The 20,988-nt window shown below is 41.7% G+C and overlaps 1 long non-coding RNA gene across 1 annotated transcript; it reads left to right on the top strand.

The window, feature by feature from the left end:
- Positions 1–5,133: 5,133 nt before the first annotated feature.
- LOC121968524 lies at positions 5,134–6,223 on the top strand. Its single transcript, XR_006108196.1, has 4 exons — positions 5,134–5,563; positions 5,658–5,730; positions 5,884–5,937; positions 6,081–6,223. It is a non-coding gene; the product is annotated as an uncharacterized LOC121968524 (long non-coding RNA).
- The last annotated feature ends 14,765 nt before the right edge of the window (positions 6,224–20,988 follow it).

The following is a 20,988-nucleotide window of genomic DNA, read 5'->3' as shown; positions in this document are numbered from 1 at the left end:
TGAGTTGTTGAACTCACCCCCGTGGACTCTATATTTTTCAGGTACCAGGTTATTTATGGTGTCGCTTGGAGCATCCTGTCTGCTGGTCCCCACGTCACATCAGAGGACTTATCGGTTTCACGTATGTTTTGCTTGTTTTTATGTATCAGTTTGTTTAGCTCGGTACTCTGGTTTTATTTTTGGAGAGTTGATGTTGTTATGTGGTGTTTTGTGTTTGTTATTGGTTTTGTAAGCCTAGCCGGCTAGCAGTTTTGTGTTTTGGTTTTGGTACAGCCGAGTGAACTGCGTGGTTGTGACTGCTAGAGGCTGAATATTTTATAACTGCGTGGTGTTTGTTTTCTTTATTGTTATTATTCCGGCTGTGAGGTATATAGTGCTTGTAGAAAGTTTGATTGTCCGGCGGGAGATCTTTCTAAAATTTCTTGGACGGAGACTCCTCGGGCGTGACAATTAGTGGTATCGAGCAGTTTTCGATACTTGCTATGTGTTTTGGATTTTTGAGATTTATGTGATATCAATTTATTTGGTATCAGAGATCGACTTACGTGTCTTATTTTTCGGTGTTTGGATTTTGTGTTTTGGTCTTCTCGATGTGACTTTTGGATTTTGGGACTTGGCAGAAGGACATCTCAAGCTATAGGAGGTATGTTGGTATACTGTTATCCTACCTTTTGTTAGTATATGCCCTGTTCACTATTACAGTTTATGACCTGTATTAGCATTATTTATTGGTACTTGTCTAGTTGATATATCATATAATTTATGTGTTAGGTAAATCATTGATCATGGTAGATCGGAATAGAGATCAAGGATTACAGGTCTCTGCTGATTTTTCATATCACACCATTAGTAGTATTAGCTTCTATTACTACTAGTTGATTAGCGTATTGAGGCACATACCAGCCTCTGTTAGTATTAGCTGGGTAGTGGATAATATCTATATCTTCATGTTGATCTAGCTAGTAGTATATCATTTTATCTTAATTAATTACGTCAGTAGATAACTGGTTTACTCTTGTTAGATGGGTCAGTGAAAGACTGACTTACGCTTGTCGACTTGGGTAGTCGTAGATTGATATACCTTAGTAGCTTATGGAGGATTAAGGTATTCTTGATTAGTTAATAGATGACCGATTTAGCTTTATTGGTCCGATCTGAATCTTTGGGTAGTTTGTGCTTAGTTTGGTATCTAAAGTACATTTGAGTACATGTTTTGTACTGATGTGGAAAAGACAGAGTTGATCGTATATCATTGTCGATTTTGGTCAGTCTATGGAGGATCGATGTATCATATTCTATGGATACTTTAATTTTTGACTGTATGTACCTGATTGGATTAAATATGTTGATTATGCATATATATGAAGTGTACATATGGTTGTTATGAGTTGAAGGAGTTCTATGATGGATAGTTCATTTGTGGATAGTGTGGGTATTCCCATCTAGATATGGTTATTGTAGGTTCCTTGTGGATTATAGCTATTTAGTTAGCTGTACGTGTCTGATTGACATATTGGAGGTATCTTGTTGATTATGTGCGATTTGTAAATGCACCTGGGTTTTAGTATGCCTTATTGGAAGTATATATTGATTATACTCTTGGCATATGTGTATATTTGTCATGTGAGTGTTGTTTGGGGGTATTGTTGATTTTACCTACGATGATATATGCACACGAGTTCGGTATGTATTGTTGGAGATATCACGGTGATTTACACCTATATTGTGAGTATGTTGGGTGTGGACTAATTAGAGGATTATGTTGATCATACCTATGTTGTGCGTGCACGTGTGTCAGATGTATGGTTGGTAGTATCATGATAATTCTACCTATGTTAAATGTAGAATATTAAATGTCTACATTATGATATTGGTCGTTATACCCTGTCAACTAATTCTCCCATTAGTGGGTGACCGACCCACTAGGAGGATGATAGAGTTGACTATGGATTAGATTTGCTTACTGGGTGGTTATACCCTAGGCTACCCACATTGATCTGTGGTAGAGAGATCTTGTGCAGTCTCTAGCTAGATAGTTAGGTGCTTGGGCACTTATGTATTGTTGTGGTAGAGCGTAGCTCCCACATGTTATGGATCGTTTGTGGTAGAGCGTAGCTCCCACATATTCTGGATTATTTGTGGTGGAGCGTTGCTCCCATATATTACGGATTGTTTGTAGCGGAGCATTGCTCCCATATTTATTGTGGATATATATTCTGGATTATTTGTGGTGGAGCGTTGCTCCCACATATGGAGGATTTCTTGTGGTAGAGCGTTGCTCCCACATGTATGATATTTCGTGTGATAGAGCATTGCTCTCACACTGGAGGTTCTATTCTTTGATGATTATAAATCGTTGGTGATTAGATCTATTTATTGTTGAGGATCTCATGGTTAGGAATGTCTGTGATACGGACATTTTGTGTCTTGGTTTTACCATTAGTGCTTGTGGTGCCCTAGATGTTATCATAGACTCGATGATATGAGTATTCCTAGGATGTTTAGATTGGTTTCCATTGTCTTTGTTGACGATGTGGTGATCTATTTCGGATCCGAGGTGAGTCACGTGCACCACCTTTGCATAGATCTAGAGATGATTCGACGAGAATATCTATATGTGATTATCAATAGTGCTGATTTGGATTGTCTTATGAGATGATGTTTGGGACACACGATCACCAGTAGGAGTGTACCGTGGTTCCACAGGAGATAGAGGTTGTTACCGTTGGGAGCAGCCGAAATCAGTGCAGGAGATCCGCAGTCCTTGGGACTGACAGGATATTACAGACCTTTCGTCGAGGGTTTCTTTCGCATAGTTATGCTACTTACACGCCTGACCTAGAAAGGCGTGAAGTTCACTTGGACTGAGGATGACAAGACCAGCTCCTAGGAGCTGAAGTGGAGACTAGTGTCGGCTCCGATTTTTGGGTTTTACCTTCTGGAGAGAACGGATATGTCCTCTGCGCCGACGCATCTATTCAGGGTTTGAGCGCTGTTTCGATGCAGCACGATAGGGTAGTCTCCTACTTCTCGGCAGTTGAAGGAGCATGAGGAGAATTACCCAGTACATGATTTGTCGTGGGCCGCCATTATTTTTGCCTTGAAGATTTGGCGATATTATTTATATGGTATTATATTTGAGATTCTCACTGATCATAAAAATCTCAAATACCTGTTCACTCTGAAGGAACTTGATCTCCGACAGAGGAGATGGATGAAGTTCCTGAAGGACTACGATTGTACAATTAGCTACCACCCTGGGAAAAACTAATGTGGATGCTGATGCACTCAGCAGGAAGTCTAGAGCGACTTTGGCTTGCCACCGGACTTCAGTCACGGACTTGATTCAGGGTTTCTCTGAGTTAGACCTTGAGGAGCAGGGACCGACAGAGCAGGGTACTCTGGTTATCATGGTTGCTCAGTCGTCAATCAGGACGAGGATCCGGAAGCCCTAGACTGTTGGTATTTGCAGTTTATTTGCAACCAGATAGCTTCCGGGCAACAGACCGAGTTCACACGAGACGAGGAGAGTGTTATACACTTCCGAGGCAGATTATACGTACTTCAGTCTCATCCGGTCTTATAGGGGTTACTGTCAGAGGCTCATCGCTCATAATTTGCTGTCCACCTAGGCGGTACCCGTGTGTACCAAGATTTGAGGTGTTCCTATTGGTGGAATGGTATGAATAAAGACATCATAGAATTTGTGGCGAGATGTCTGTCTGTCAGTTGGTGAAGTCCGAGCATCAGAGACCAGCTGGTTTACTTCAGTGGATTCCTATTCCCGAGTGGAAATGGGAACATATTATCATGGACTTTGTGTTGAGTTTACCGAGGACACGATGAGGCCATAACGCGATTTGGGTAATCGTAGATCGATTAACCAAATCCGTGCATTCCTTAACGATTCAGAGGACTGATTCCTTGGATCGATTGGCAGATCTGTACTGCCGAGAGATCATCAGACTACATGGTGTTCCTTTGAGTATTATATCGGATAGAGACCCCGGTACACGTCTCGATTCTAGCAGAGTCTGCAGTAGGTCTTGGTCACTCAGCTCTAGTTTTTATCCGCAGACAGATGAATAGTCAGAGCGGACCAATCAGATTCTGGAGAACTTGTTAAGGTCAGGTGTATTGGGTTTTTCGAGGCAGTTGGGAGGACCGCTTGCCATTGGTAGAATCCGTCTACAACAACAGCTTTCATTCGGCTATCCAGATGGCACCGTTTGAGGCGTTGTATGGTAGACCTTGACGAACACCCGTCCTTTGGGATGAGATTGGAGAGGTCCAGCTGTTGGGACCTCATGGAGCACAACATGAGGCAGAGTTGGTCCGTATTATCATACGGAGAATGTTAAAGGCGCAGGATCGCCAGAAGTGTTATGCTGATCGGAGACGCAGACCACTAGAGTTCTCTGTTGGCGATCATGTATTTCTGCGAGTTTCATCCACGAAAAGGGTGAAGAGATTTGGTCTCAGAGGTAAGCTAGCTCCGCGGTATATTGGCCCTTTCGAGATATTTGAGAGGATCGGAGCAGTAGCTTACCGACTGGCACTACCACCGTCCCTGTCAGGCGTGCACGATGTATTCCACGTATCCATGCTGAGAAGATACGTGCCCGACCCGACGGATGTGCTGACAGATATTCCAGTTCCAGTTCAGCCTGACATTACTTATGAGGAGGCTACTTGGGAGCTTGAAGATACGATCCGAGCTCGATATCCCCATCTTTTCACTTGAGGTATGTGAGTTTATTTACCGTTCAGCATTAATGATTATTATCTATTATTAGTACTTGCTGACGGTAGATACTGAAATTTGGGGACCAAATTTTTATTAGTGGGGGAGAATGTAAAATATCGGAAAAATGACGAATATTAATAAGGGAATTTTTCGAAATTTTTGGACATTTTTCAAGAATTTTTCGGATGCTCGTACGGACGAGTTAACGGGGATAAAGACGGGGTCCGGAAAAGCCTGTTTAGGCTACCCAGTTTTAATAAGGAAAAGTTTTATTTTTCTTTTCCTTTTCCCTTTTCTTTTTCCTTATATATTTTTCTCTCCTCGTTACTGTGCCGAGCCCGAGCCCTCATCCACTCCACTCTTCTTCTCTCGCGCCCGACGCCGGCGGTTTCTTCCTCCCGAGCCGCACACCCGAAGACCTTTTCTTCATCTTCTTCTCCACCCGAGCCGAAGCTTTCCCCTGCCCTAAAATCGCCGAAAGCTTGCTCTATGCCCACTGGTGCCGACGCCGAGCACTGCCGCTCTTCCTCAGCCCTAGCCGCCGCACGGGACATTGCCGGCCACCAGGACCGACCCAGGCCGCTGTCGCCGTGGGGATCCCAGCGCCGCCGACGCCCTTCTCCCGTTTCTCTCTGCCCTAGTTTTGCACAGTGTCACCGCTACCACAACCGGCAACCGGCTGTCCTCCCTCTGCCGACGCCGACTCCTCCACTGTGCAGTGCCTAGCCGACTCCTTCCTTTGTCCTAGGTTCCCTCTTGTTGCTGGATCCGAACCCTAACTCCTCTGGGTTGGGTTGTGGTCAGCCTACCCGACTGGTAATTTTTCCTACTGCGCCACCAGCTGCTTCTCCGGATCTTATGTTGGATTTGTTGGCTGATAACAGTGGTATTTGTCACTGATTTCTCACAGCAGCTTCTCCGGATCTTGGCAGTAAGTTCTATAGGATTTGAGCAGTGTTGAGGCATCAGGGAATATGGGTAAGGTTGGTGTTAAGTTAATTACTGTTGAGGTGAGTATGGGAAGATGAACTTGATGATTTCGATGGTTTGAGCTATTGGTATTACTTTTGTTATGTAAGCATAGGGTTAATTATATTAAATCCTGTGTAGACCTTATATGGTGATTTCCTTTGCAGACATTGTTGGAGAAAGCCCTAATCACTGTGATCTTCCTTTTGTGTGATCCAGAGGTAAGGCTTAATGAATACAATTAAATATGTTGGTTGATTTTTGGTGTAATTAGGGTTAATAAAACTAACCTTAGATGGTCGATGAATTAGAAATTTATTTAGCTATTTGTTTATACTTAGCTAAATTATACTATTTATCACAGGAACTTGACGCGAGACAAGTTTCTTAACGTCCGGATTTGGACTGATTGGATCTTTCCTATTGGAGGCGGGTACCTCTTGACTTATCTTTTATGATATTGTCATTGGATATGTATAGTATTTTATAACTACATGCAATGAACATGTTTGCCTTTGGTATGTCACTGTTTGATATCCATAGCATGTTAGGTTTGTCACCTGTGATGTATCCGTGATTTTATCTCGTGATTTGTTGCCATGATTATCTTGTTACCATGAGTATCTTAGTTTCTAGAGTGACATACCATGCTTGCTGAGGTTAGGACTAGGATTTGGGTTGTTGTTTCTGGCCTGTGTATCTAGATTATCTGATATTTAGGTTTTTGTGCCATATCAGATTTGTGTACCTCTATTGTATATCATATATGATTCGGGTGTTTAGACCCTGATTCTTTGATCTGTGTATATTGTTGGTACATATGCTATGGAAGAGGGATATGATTTGGGTCTAGGTTGTTATACCTTAGAGGACTTGTATACCCTAGATCCGTGGATTTGACTTACTGATACTGTGGTACCCATATTATGTATATATGGATTTTTCTATGCTGATCGGGATATTCCATACTTATTATGTTCGGGACATAGGGTTATTGATATTCTATCGACCCGTGTACTCTAGATCTTGGTATGTGACCATCGCTTTTACAAGACCCATTTTGTATGTATGGATATGGTTATGTTGATCGGTTTTGCCATGCTTAGTGTCATGCATCATGATTGCATCTTTGCGATAATCGACTCCATTGTTGTTGAGCACATCGCCGATTACATGGATCTCGCACACCACCACTCATGGGTTAGTGGTCGATTCGTGCAATGTGTGTTGTGGACTTTGTTTGCCACGTTGGTCCGCTCATGGGTAGTGTGACACAACGTGTTAGCCGGCAGTCCCCGTCATCGTGTACCGGGAGTTGAGAGCATTGAGCTCCCCATTTATGATTTGGGGTCACGGGACAGAGTACTCGACAAGATCCCGTCCACTCGGTCACTCATCGGGAGGCAGTGACGACGAGTGCAGTTGTCACACCCTACCCACTCGGTCTCGCCATTTGTGTGTGAGATGACTGATCAGGGGTGATCAGGACGCATCATTGACATCATATGCATTGATGCATTTATTTCTTGTGATTGTGTTTCTGCATTTGGTTGGATGCATATGTTTGACATGCATACAGGTTAGGGCACTTTCGGTTTGACAACCCTTTTGTTTGGATAGGAGTTCTGGTGAGTACAGCTTCCTTAGTTACCTTTCAGTTTTGCATCTTTCCTAGATATATGATTAGGAAGTTGATTCCATGTTTATTTTTGTTAGATATATCTTACTAGGCATGTCTATTGGTATTCACTGAGTTGTTGAACTCACCCCGTGGACTCTATTTTTTCAGGTTCCGTGTTATTTATGGTGTCGCTTGGAGCATCCTGTCTGCTGGTCCCCACGTCACATCAGAGGACTTATCGGTTTCACGTATGTTTTGCTTGTTTTTATGTATCAGTTTGTTTAGCTCGGTACTCTGGTTTTATTTTTGGAGAGTTGATGTTGTTATGTGGTGTTTTGTGTTTGTTATTGGTTGTGTAAGCCTAGCCGGCTAGCAGTTTTGTGTTTTGGTTTTGGTACAGCCGAGTGGGCTGCTTTATTTTTTTTACTGCGTGGTTGTGTCAGCCAGAGGCTGAATTTGATATTAATTGCGTGGTGTTTGTTTTCTTTTATTGTTATTATTCCAGCCGCATGTGGCTGAGGTATATAGTGCTTGTAGAAAAGTTTCAGATTGTCCGCCGTACAGGGGAGATGCTGCCGAAATTTCTTCGGACAGAGACTCCTCCGGGGCGTGACAACAATAATAATAATAATAATAATAATAATAATAATAATAATAATAAATAATAACAATTTAAATAAAACAACAATAACAAAACAAGAATATTAATAAACAATTTGTATTATGCATGATTTGTTTGAATTGTATGACTTGCCATGTTCATGCATACTTATCTATTATTTAACATGTCATGCATCTTTTCTTAATTTAGAATGGTTAGATTAAAAAGATTTACCAAATCCTAACAACATAGCATCAGAATGGATTGGGATGATAGTATGTCAAGGAAACTTTATCGAAGGCATGTCTAGGCTGAATATGGAATTCTACCTGGTGCACTAGACTTAGTGGATCTGACCGAAGCTACCCCAGTCAAACATGGGCTAGTTAGACCAAAATTTAGTATTAAATTTTTTGAGCGGGAACAGTTTGGAAAACCTTCAGCAAGTGGTCTAATGATATCCAAGTATGTCGTATGCCTCGCCACTGAACTGAAAGCTTATCCTTAGGAAGCCTGCTTGATTAGCCCAAAGCTAAGTTTGAATCTAACATGGGTTCAACAATCTTTCTAGATTAATTATTTCAAACCTAATTCAAACTTTAATTCAAACTTTAATTCAAAATTTAATTATATCAAACCTAATTCAAAATTAATTATATCAAATCTAATTCAAACCAAATTAAATTAAATCATTAAAAACTTAATTAAAATTATTTTAAAAACTTATTAAAATTATTTTAAAAAACTTAATTAAAATTATTTTTAAAAACTTATTAAAATTATTTTAAAAAACTTAATTAAAATTATTTTAAAAAACTTAATTAAAATTATTTTAAAAAACTTAATTAAAATTATTTTATTAAAAAAAAACTTAAAATTATTTTAAAACTTAATTAAAATTATTTTATACTTATTTTAAAACTTAATACACTTAATTAATTCTTAATCAATCTCAACTTGAAATCTAAACTTTAATCAACAATTCTTACTCTAATTAATAATAATACTAAATTAAATTGAAACTAATTTTAAATTATGTTTAAATCAATCAATAATCTAGCAATCAACTTATAACCATAGCTATTAAAAACAATTCTTAGCCAAATCCACTTAATAACTTTACAATTTCTAAACTAAACATTAACTCAATTAATTCAAAAAATAAATGTTACCATCTATTTAACTTACAATAATCAAAGGTTAACTAAAATTTAAGTTTCACCAAATTCAAAATCAATAAAGCCATCTCACACAGTTATAGGATTACCATACTTGAAAATTTAGAATGGGTGAGATGCTAAGAGAATTAAAATTTAAAATTATTTTAAACATGTTTTGAAAACTTATATATCTATTTTCTTAAGAATTATTTTCAAATTTTGATTGATGATTGATTGGGTGTATTATATATATAAATTATTGTTATTCACTGCCTAAGTCTTTAGAACCCTAAGTCAATCGTGACCCTTAGACACACATAGAAAAGTCTTCCTTGTGGGTAACAAGGATATCTAAAAATAGTGTCTAGTTAAGGGGGAGAGACTTGGTTGAAGGACATATTTTTTATCATGCTTTTGAAAACATATTTTTTAAAAAAAAAATTCAAAACACTTTTTGAAAATTGCTTGATAATACTTTTTTACAAATCTTTTTCAAATTATCTTTAAAATCTCTTACTTAAATACTTTTTGAAAATTACTTTTACAAACTTATTTAAAGAATTCTAGTTTTGACATTAATTTAAAAATATTTTTGAAAAATTTCTTACAAAAGTTTATCCTTTAAATATAACTCAAAGCATATTTTTCAAACTCATAGCTTTTGAAAAATCATAGTTTCAAAAATACTTTGAAAATTCCTCTACAACTTTATGTTTCATACTTTGAAATATTCTTTGCAAATAAAAAAATAAATACTTAGTGCATAAGAAAAGTATTTTTGAAAGCATTAAAACTTCTGTATCATGTTTTTGCAAAAATACTTTAAGTCTTGGAATACTTTTTGAAACATATTCTTGAGAGATTTTACTTAGTGCATTCTTCAAAATTATTTTGAAAAAGATACTGCAAATTTACTCAATTTTTAATGGAATAAGGCTTTTTCAAAATCTCTATGACTCATTTTTGAAAACTCTATTATACATCAAATGAGTGAAGGAATACCTTAGGCATATCTTGAAAATATTTACAAGTATTCCATCATTGTTGGTGCAAAACTTAGGGATCCTTAGCAATTAAAGTCATTTATGGAGTGGTTCTTTTTGTTGTGTGACAAAAGGGGGAGAAAAGGGGTTTAAGTTAGAAATTTAAATGTTTTTGAATTGACCTAACTTAAACATATTTGTCAAACATCAAAAAGGGGGAGATTGTTGGTGCAATAGACCTCCAAGGTTTTAATGTCAGACAAATATGTTTAAGTATGTTTAAGTATGGAGTTTGATCAAGGGAAGTCCTAGTTGGAGGGTAGGCAAGGAGAGAAATCTCGGTATATCATGGAAGCCAGGTGGATAGGTCTGGAGGACTTGATCCTTGGGTAGCCGAATACTGAGTCCTAGTTATAGGCTAGGTAAGGGAAATCTCGGTATGTCGTGGAAGCCAGGTGGATAGGTTTGGAGGACTTGATCCCTGGGTAGTCGAATACTGAGTCTTGGTGAGTGAAGCCAAGTGGAGAAAATCCTAGGGGGTAGTAACCTTAGGTAACGAGAAGTTTTGGAGGAGTGAACTCCAAGCAAGGTTGATCGGATGGTTTCCGATCGACCGCGCGCGGTCGACCGAACCAGTGTATCTCGGTAAATCTAGGTTTAGGTTTACTATTATTTTCTGTATTACTATTATTGTTATTGGCTAATATGGTATTGCAGGAAAAGTCTTAGTGGATCATGCGATCAGACACTGAGCAGACAAAAGACCAAACATGTTTGAAGGATCATGTTTGGCAGGTAAGTTGAGGTATGCAACTGGAAGAGCGACAGTGAGGTCGGGTTCCTAAAGGGAACAACCTAAGGTCGCTGATCCAACTAAAGAAACCGGGAAGGTTTTCAAGTTGAGATCAAGACAGTCCTAACTGTCATACTCATGCATCATATATTACTGTGCTAACCTTTATGTTGCAGGATGTTTTTGTTCTAACACTGTTTTGCAGGTCAGGCTTGATTGGTCGACCGAACCAGAGGATCGGTCGACCGAAACAGAAGTTATCAAAGAAGTGTTTCAGATCAGACCAAAGCAGACTGAGACCGATTAAAGCTTGATCGGTCGACCGAACAATAAGATCGGTCGACCGAACCTTGGTGACTCAGCACAGCCAGTGCATCAGACACAATCAGCAAGCAAAGGAAAGAAGGGCTGATCGGTCGACCGAACAAGAGGATCGGTCGACCAATCCAATCAACATTAAATGCGCATTAATTCAAGATTCTGGCAGACTTCGACGAACAAGGTAAAAGGTTGTTCGGTCGACCGATAAAAGGGTTCGGTCGACCGAACCATTGAAGGCCAGTTAATGCAGAATTTACGAGTCAGCGTCAGACTCCAGCTGTGGGTGATCGGAGCTGGTTCGGTCGACCGAACAGAGGGATCGGTCGACCGAACCTCAGTACACCTATAAATTAAGGCTCGAGGTCAGAGGCCACCAACAACTCTACTGATCAAAAAATTGATGTTCTGCAAACTGCTCGAAGCAACAAGTCTCCATCAATCCCTGCATTCGCGCCGACCACAAGCTTCGACTTTCAAATTCATTTGTCGGTAAATTTATTATTGTTGCACTTAAATTATATAAGATAGTAGAGCTGTTACTATCTTATATCTCTTGTACTTGTACGATCTGCTTCTCTCCGAGGAGTTCGGAGAGAAGAGTTTTAGTGCTTTGCCCATTGGTGCGGTCAAGGACTGCGGGCCTTCGAGTAGGAGTCGAGTTAGGCTCCGAACGATGTAAAATACCTTGTCTCTCTTTATTTTCCGCTGCACGATTTCGGTTTCAAAAGAAAAGAATAGTTTTTAAAGCGCGCGATATTCACCCCCCCTCTATCGCTTCAAACGATCCATCAGTTACCTCCCCCTAGGATTTTGCCCGAAGCTCCAACCCGCTAAGACTCTCTGCATAGGGTTACCACCCCCTATGACCTAGGTTACCGCCCCCTAGGGTATTCCATTTGTCTAACCGCAGCGAGGACTTTTGCCTAAGTAAACTTAGGACTTTCCTGCAATGCTCATTCAAGATATCAGATAACAAAATACCTTAACTCTGAACCCTTTGACATAATCAAAACATAGGTTCGATCATCGATGCTTCCTGCACCAACATAAATATTCGATTTTTTTGAAAGGCTTTGTCTAGGCAGTGGTGGATGATCTCATACCCAAGAAGGCCTAGTATCTCGCCACGTTTGACCTGGAAGCCGATCCTTGAAATAAATATTTGATCAACTTCTGTAATATGGTTTAACTTAAGAAGAACACATTGGTTAAATTTGCAGGAAGAATGTTAAGTTTCGTTCCCAATTCAAATTTAACTTCTGAAGGATAACTTGGATTAATAATGTTAAGCATCGTTTGTAATCCAAGTTTGGACTTCAGTAGAGCACATGGGTAGCTAGGAAAGTTCTGTGCTTGTACAAAATTTTTGTACAGAGGAGCAATATGGTATCCAGGTGTAGCAACCAACAAGTCGAACGGGCAAGATACCATGGATGACTTCATCCTTGGTGCACTTCTTGCAAGATGTACGCTGCGTCCTCTGGTCCAATACACTTTAGTAAGGGTCTAGAGAAGGCTCTTTTGTACAGCTGATCTCCGATCAAGGTGAACCGTTTGACCCTCTTCTTTAATAGATACGTCACCTCCTGGTCTACCGGCATACTACCCGATCAGAGAAATTCGATTAACGGTGTTTTCCAGTCGCTTGGAAAGGTAACTCCCTCCATCCGGTCAATATGCGCCACCAAAGAAACCTGTTAGATCGACTGGATGATCACGATCAGTGATAATGAACTAGCTAACTTAGCCAGTTCATCTGCTTCTTGATTGTCCGATCGAGGGATCTTTTGTACAGTGACTTCTTGAAAATTTATCTTTAGCTTCTCGAAGGCTTCTGCATATAACTTGAGTCGGGGGCTGCTAATCTCGAATGCCCCTGCCAGCTGTTGGGCGGCTAACTGGGAGTTCGAGTGAATGAGGACTTTTGTGGCTCCAACATGTCGCGCTGCTTGTAAACCAACTATCTAGGCTTCATACTCAGCCTCATTGTTGGTGGCGCGATAATCCAGTCGAACGAAAAGTTGCATTCAGTCTTCCCTTGGGGAAATGAGTAGGATACCGATCCCGCTGCCTTGTCAGGTGGAAGAGCCATCAACATATATTCTCCAAGTTGCTTATAGCTCCTCGTTCTGGATTTCTATGATGAAATCAGCCAAGGCTTGAGGTTTTTCATCGTTCGGGGTTGGTATTGGATGTCGAACTCACTTAGTTCAGTTGTCCACTTGATTAGCCGACCGGACACTTCTGGGTTAAGGAGGACTCTTCCCAAGGTACTGTTGGTCATTACGACGATCGAATGGGAGAGGAAGTATGGGCGGAGTCTCCGAGCGGCTAGTACCAAAGCATAAGCTAACTTTTCTAGACCAGTGTAGCGGGATTCGACATCTTTCAATATATGACTTAAAAAATACACGGGTTGTTGCTCTTGCCCATTCTTCTTAACTAATGTCGAGCCGATCACATTCTCGATGGATGACAGATAGATCCAGAGCGGCTCTCCTGTGCTCGGCTTAGCTAATATAGGCAAGGAGTTGAGATAATCTTTGAGCTCTTCGAACACCCAGTCACACTCTGCATCCCACTGAAATTTTGTCTCCCGACGTAATACCTTGAAGAACAGTAGGCTTCGGTCGGATGATTTGGATATGAATCTGGACAGAGCGGTAATACGCCCGGTCATCCGTTGGGCTTCCTTTAAGTTGCAGGGCAGTGGCATATCTTGTAGAGCCTTGACCTTGTTTGGATTCGCCTCAATCCCCCACTCGGTGATGATGTATCCCAGGAATTGGCCACTCTTGGTGCCAAACAGGCACTTGTTCGGGTTCAGCTTTATTCTATAAGCCCTCAGAGTTTGGCAGGTCTCGTTGATGTCTGTGCAAAGATCAATAGCTCTTGGAGATTTTATTAATATGTCATAGACATATACCTCTATGCTGCGGCTGATCTGCTTCCGGAACACCTTGTTCATGAGCCTCTGGTAGGTGACACCGTGTTCTTTAGTCTGAACGGCATGACGTTGTAGCAGAATGTTCCGTCGATCGTGATAAAGCTAACTTTTTCTTGATCTTCTCGGGCGAGCGGCACTTGGTGATAACCTTGATATGCGTTGAGCATGCAGATCAGCTCGCAGCTTGTCATAGAGTCCACCATCTAGTCTATCCGGGGTAGCGAATAGAAATCCTTTGGGCACGCTTTATTCAAGTCGTGGAAGTCTATGCAGACCCTCCATTTGTTGCTCGGCTTGGGGACCAGTACGATGTTAGCAAGCTAGCTCGGAAATTGTACCTCCCGTATATGGCCGGCCTCCAGCAATTTCTCTATCTCCGCTCAGATGACCAAGTTCTGTTTCATGCTAAAGTCCCTTTTCTTTTGTTTTATAAGCTGGGCGTCCGGTCGGACGTGTAGCTCGTGCTAAGCCACACTTGGCGAAATGTCAGAAAACTCATGTGTCGCCCAAGTGAACACATCATGAATTTGTCTGAGGCAGGCTACCAGCTCCGCCTTTTTCTCGCCCTCTAGATCGGCAGCGATGGAGGTAGTTGCTTCAGGGCAGTTAGGGTGGATCTGAACTTCTTCTTTTTCTTCATAAACCAGCGTGGGGGTTTTTCGATGATGGTGTTTACCTCCAAACGCAGGTTTTTTCGAGCGGCTCTTGCTTCATACTTGACTATCTCAAAGTAGCATCGCCGAGAGGCTAACTAGTCTCCTTTGACTTCTCCTACCTTACTGTCCACCAGGAATTTAATTTTCTGGTAGTAAGTGGACACCACCGCTCGGAACTCATTGAGTGTCGGTCGGCCCAAAATGAGGTTGTAGGCCGAGGACACATCTACCACTATGAAATTCGTGGTCCTTGTCCGCTTCAGGGGTTCTTCTCCGAGTGAGATGACCAACTTGATCTGGCCGATCAACAACACTTCGTTGCCCGTGAAGTCGTAGAGTGGAGTCGTCATTGGCAGCAGTTCACTCTAGTCAATTTGTAATTAATTGAATATCTTTTTGTATATGATATTTACCGAGCACATTGTATCAATAAAAGTTCGATGGATTGTATAATTGATAATTACCGCTCGGATGATTAATCCATCATCGTGGGAGACCTCCACTCCCTCCAAATCTTTAGGACCGAAGCTAATCTTGGGTTCCTCAGCTTTCTCCTTACTGCAGCCAACTGCGTGGATCTCGAGCCGTCGCACATGCAACTTTCTTGCTCGTTTAGAATCTCCGTCAGCCAGCCCACCAGCGATCATTCCTATCTCCCCTCGAGCGGCGTTACTTTGATTCTCCTCTTCCCTTGCGGATGGTCTGGTCCATTCGGAAAAGGCTCGGGCAGGGATTCGGTCCCTTTGTAGTTGGTGGTGGAAAAGGCTCGAGCAGGGATTCGGTCCCTTGGGTCCCTCAGCTTTCTCCTTATTGCAGCCAACTGCGTGGATCTCGAGCCGCCGCACATGCAACTTTCTTGCTCGTTTAGAATCTCCGTCAGCCAGCCCACCAGCGATCATTCCTATCTCCCCTCGAGCGGCTTTTACTTTGATTCTCCTCTTCCCTTGCGGATGGTCTGGTCCATTCGGAAAAGGCTCGGGTAGGGATTCGGTCCCTTTGTAGTTGGTGGTGGCGTGGCTTGGTCGTCCTTTCCTCCTTCCTTCATTTTGTAGATCGGCTTCGATGACGTCGGTCTCGAGGTGGTGATTGACGACGGTATCTGCGGGGAACTGACATACTAGCTGCTAGGTCGTAGCAGTCCCTGGTGTTGTCCGTCGTCGACTGGTGAAAGGTGCAAAACATTGGTGCCCACCTCTTGCCTCTTAGACGAGCGACCGCTACCTGCTGTACGACATGTGGCCTAGTCTCCTGGTGTGAAGGGACTCCCGACTGAGCCCCTTTAGGTGGTTGATGACTGCTCGGTTGATGCCACTCAAATGCTCCAATGGGATTGGTGGCCTTCTCCTTCTTCCTTGCCACCTGGGCTTCTTCCACATTAATGTATTCATTTGCCTTCTTTTGGAGATGACTAAAGTCCTTCAGCAACCGTCAAATGAGCGATCGGAAGAATTCTCCCTCAGTGAGCTCTTGGGTGATGGCGCTCACCAACACATCTGAGGAGACTGCTGGAATGTCCATCGCCACCTGATTGAAGCGTTAGATATAGGCCCTCAGGGCCTCTCGGGGCCCTTGCTTCAGCGAGAACATATTCACGCTCATGTTCTGGTGGTGACAACTACTAGCAAAGTGATGTAGGAATGCCACTTGAAAGTCCTTGAAGCTGTGGATCGAGCTGTTCGGTAACCATTTGAACCATCGTTGTGTTGATCCAAATAGAGTAGTAAGGAAGACTTGGCATTTCACCCAGTCCGTGTACTGGTGAAGGGTGGCCGCGTTATCAAACTTGGCTAAATGGTTGTCGGGGTTGGTTGCTCCATTGTACTCCCTGATTGTCAGCGGGATGTAATATTTTGGCAGAGGATCATTTAAGATCCCCTCAGAAAATTATTGATTGACCCGTTCGGACGAGTTGTCTTCCCTCTACGCTATTCCCTTTCATACGTCTCATACGGACGCCTCATTCGAGGAAGATCCCCGGTCTCTATCCGCTTGGCCCCTTTCTTCTAGGGGAGCCCATGATAGCGCTCGGTTGAAGGGGACTGGTGTATTACGGGAATCCCCATAGGAGCCGATCGGTCTCCTATTTGGCTCCCGAGTGGAAAGTTGATCCGCTCGATCTCCTCTTTCAGCCTGTCGACCTGCTGCAGAGGTAGCAGGCTCATGCGTTGGCCGATCAGCCAACGCTTGTTGTTGTTTCTCTAATATCTTTGTCACTCGAGCTTGTATTAGTGCATCGAGATCCTCTTACGTCAGCATCACTGTTGTGAGTTATCCAGCGTCTTCCATCTTCTTATTCAGATGCAAGCTATGTTCCCATATACGACGCCAAAATGATCCTATCCGAATGAGGGAAACTGGAATGCCGGGGATGAGGTGACTAATGATGGGATGAAGACCTCAATCCTACAAGACAAAACCAAACCAAGGAAGGGGTCCCTGGCGTTGGCCCTCGGACGCTCAAGTTAGACTCAGGAAGAGAGAATGAGTAATCAAGAAATAAATAAATCTTGCATTTCTTCATACCTAGCGTACCCTTTTATACCTTTCTTTGTGATCGTTTATCTACCCTTATTTAATGATATTAATTGCCAGAGGAAGGCTTCTTTGTCTTGACTTTTGTGCATTAATGATAGATGGAGTGTGCTTCTTTGTCTTGACTTCTTCATATTTAATGGCATACGGAGTGTCCTCTTTTATTTTCTTGTCCCCTCCTGTATAATGTCATTCCTTGAGCCGGACGAGCGGTCTGAGCGGTTTGTTTTCCTACCGACCGAAACAACTGGCTACAGGTTTGCCCATTCATCCGACCGGGCCATGATGTCCATTATATTCGTCTGATCGGTCGGGTGATCCGCTCGTCCACTCCTTCACCGACCAGGATAACCAGGTAGCCACCTTTGGCCGAGGACCTTTTCGTAAGCCCCTATATTGACCGCCTTGACTTTAACCGACACCGTGTCAACTGACACGTGGTAGGTGAGCTCTCCCTTATCGCCGTATTAGTAAATATAAATGATCATGTTTTAATTTTTTAGATATAAATAATTACTTTTTTATGTTGTTTGTTAACATTCAATGTGTATCCATTTTTATGCATTTGTAGTTGGAGTACAAGGTTGATGTTGGATGGAAAAAGGAGTGTTTGACCTCAGCAAATGAAAAGTAGCGTCAATGGAAATGTAGTCTCACACAAAACTACATTGCCTCAATCGCAAAAATCCAAAGAAGTTGCATGTGCCACCTTCTGGATCAGGTATTCCAGTAGACATTTGGAGCAAGTCCATGATAAGTCATTTGTCTGCTAATTTTAAAGTAAGATAATAATTCTCTTGTTTCAAATTATAAGCCCTTAATAGGCCAATGTGATTGGTAATGGTTAATATTATTTTCTTGTTTGTTTTTTTAAGGACATAAGTGAGAAACAACAAGACAGAAGAGCCCAAGATAAATACCCCCATCGAATTTCTCCAAAGGATATGCATGACTAGCTGAAGAAATAGTAAGTAATCTTTAATTACCAATTACAATAAATTTGATAGCTTACTGAGGAGTTTAAATATAAATGAGTTATTTGTTAATGCTATTAGAAGAATGAATTGTGTAATAATAATGAAATCAATCGAGCTATCCTTTGGAAGAAAGGCCGACTGAATAAAGAAGGAGATTTTAATGATGATGAGCTGAGGGCTACAACGTTAAAAATCGTAAGAAAATGTTAAAATGTTTAAGTTTGTTATGGTAATGATTCTCATTTAAATAGTGGTCAATATATGTCTTTTGTGTATTGTAGGATGATGGTATCTTACAGAAGGAGGGAAAGCTAGTGGCTAGCGAATCAACACATGACATTCTCACAGTTGTACTTAAATCCAATGAACATGGTGAACATATAAGGGCAGTTGGAGCTTATGCCACTCCAAGTACATACTTTGACTTGTCGAAATGGGGGCTCTAATTCTAAGAAATCTGTATTTATGGATCAACAAAATATGTTGCTGGAGCAACAGAAAAAAATTTTAGAGTAGGATGATTGAATAAACAAGTTAGAAGAAATGGTTTTCAAAAAAGACAAGGTTGAGAATGATGAGAAGGGAAGTTGTAATGTGAAGTTTCCTCTTAGCTTGAATGAAAATGAGTTAAAACATGATCATCCACGGTCAAATGAGATGAAAACAAATAGTGATGATGACTATGTGGATATGATTGATGAGGCTGAGGTTTTAAAGGTATCTTTAATCTCTTATTGGAACTTATGATTTATTTCATGCCATGATTCAGTTAACCCTTTTGAATATGTAGAATTAGCATTTATGAATTTGCAGAATTAGTTTCAGATTCTTTAGTATGCAGATAATAATTATTGTTTATCTCACACACATCCTTTAGTATCCTTTAGTATGCAGAATTAGCATTATATTGACATATTCATTTTAATTAGCATTTATGAATCTACAGAATTAGTTTCAAATCCTTTAGTATATAGATAATAATTATTGTTTATCTTGCACAAATCCTTTAGTATCCTTTAACATGCAGAATTAGCATTTTATTAGCAGATTCAATTTAATTAGTTGAATTATAGGTTGAAGCATTATGTTTTGTATTATAGGGTCAATCAGTTGCATTGAGTTTGGAATCGGGCATCTATGTAGCTTTTGGTACAATTCTTGGTCTTGGGAGAGTTGGTGAGCATCTTAATGGTGATCCAAGTAAATGTACAAATCATTGACGCGTCATTATTGATGAAGCATTGGATGAAGCAGCCCCTTTGCCAGCTCTAAACCCTACATGTCAAAGCTTCGGCAATGCTATAGGATCACATGTAGCTTGGCACAAACCCTTGATGCAAACACACGATCATGAAGTAAATGCTACAATATATTTAAATTTAATTGTACAAGTATCTAACAAGTGTATATTGCCATTTACTAGAAGCTCGAGGGAAAAAAAAGCTGACCATGCTGAAAAAAAGCTTTGATTGCAATCACTGAGTGTGCAATCATCAACAATGCAATCTGTTGGTGCGAGTAGCACTAACGGTCTAACCTAGGTTTTGATGAATGACAAATGGGTTAAGTTAGTTTTGTTGTTGTCTGACACTTTGATCGAGTGTGCAGGAGAAGTCCAGACAGGTCGACGGGCTGACCGGATGTCTGGCACGAAACCCAGCTAGGTCGACGGGCTGACCGGATAGCTGGCGAGAAGTCCAAGCGGGTCGACGGGCTGACCGGACACTTGGCGAGAAGTCCAGCTAGGTCGATGGGCAGACCGGATAGCTGGCGAGAGTCCAGACGGGTCGAAGGGCTGACCGGACGTCTGGCAGGTGAGTAAAGGTAAGTCACTGGAAGGAAGTGACTGCGAGGACGCGTTCCCGGGAAGGGAACATTATGCGTCGATCCGGCTTAGATCCATTTCGGATATCTAAGTCGAGATCGTGACTAGATTCCAGTCTCGGAAAGACGGAATCTAAGTCATACTTTTTCTGTTAATTCATACTTTATAAATTGTGCTAACAATCTGTGTTGCAGGGTATATTTTGCCTCGGACTAACCTTGTTTTGCAGGAGAAGGAATCTCTGGAAAAAGGCGGTCCGGGCGCCCGGAGGGGATCCGGGCGCCCGGAGGCAACTTTTATCCTCTGCGTCGCCTCACCACGTGGAGCATCCTGACTGGACTTGCCACGTCGCACCAGGGCGCCCGGAAGGGATCCAGGCGCCCGGAGCAGCATATAAAAGAAGCCCCAGGGGTGGAGCTTAAGATACAACTGAGAACTCTTCGACTGCTTGCCCTGCTGCTCTACGCTCCTACGACACTAACAAAGCTCCAACAAAGTGCTCCTTCTTCTTTGGTTAATTTCCTTGTCGGTATCACTTTGTTTCATTAGCATTTCTTGTACTCTTTTTGTAATCATATTCGAATTGCTAGTGATTGCCCAACGAAAGTGGTCAAGGACCACGGGCCTTCGAGTAGGAGTCGTCATAGGCTCCGAACGAAGTAAAATCAACTGTGTTCATTTACTTTTCCGCTACGTACTTTTACACTCGAGTTTTCGAATCGATATTCACCCCCCCCCCCCTCTATCGAACGATCACGGTCCTACAAGTGGTATCAGAGCAGGTACCGCTCTGATTTGGTGCAACCACCAATCAGACAGGGGGTGAAAAATTATTTTTTTTTTTCGGTTTTCAGTT

This window comes from Zingiber officinale, chromosome 3B (genome assembly GCF_018446385.1).
Source record: "Zingiber officinale cultivar Zhangliang chromosome 3B, Zo_v1.1, whole genome shotgun sequence".
Taxonomy (NCBI): Eukaryota; Viridiplantae; Streptophyta; class Magnoliopsida; order Zingiberales; family Zingiberaceae; genus Zingiber; species Zingiber officinale.
This window is presented reverse-complemented; position numbering and strand designations above follow the sequence as displayed.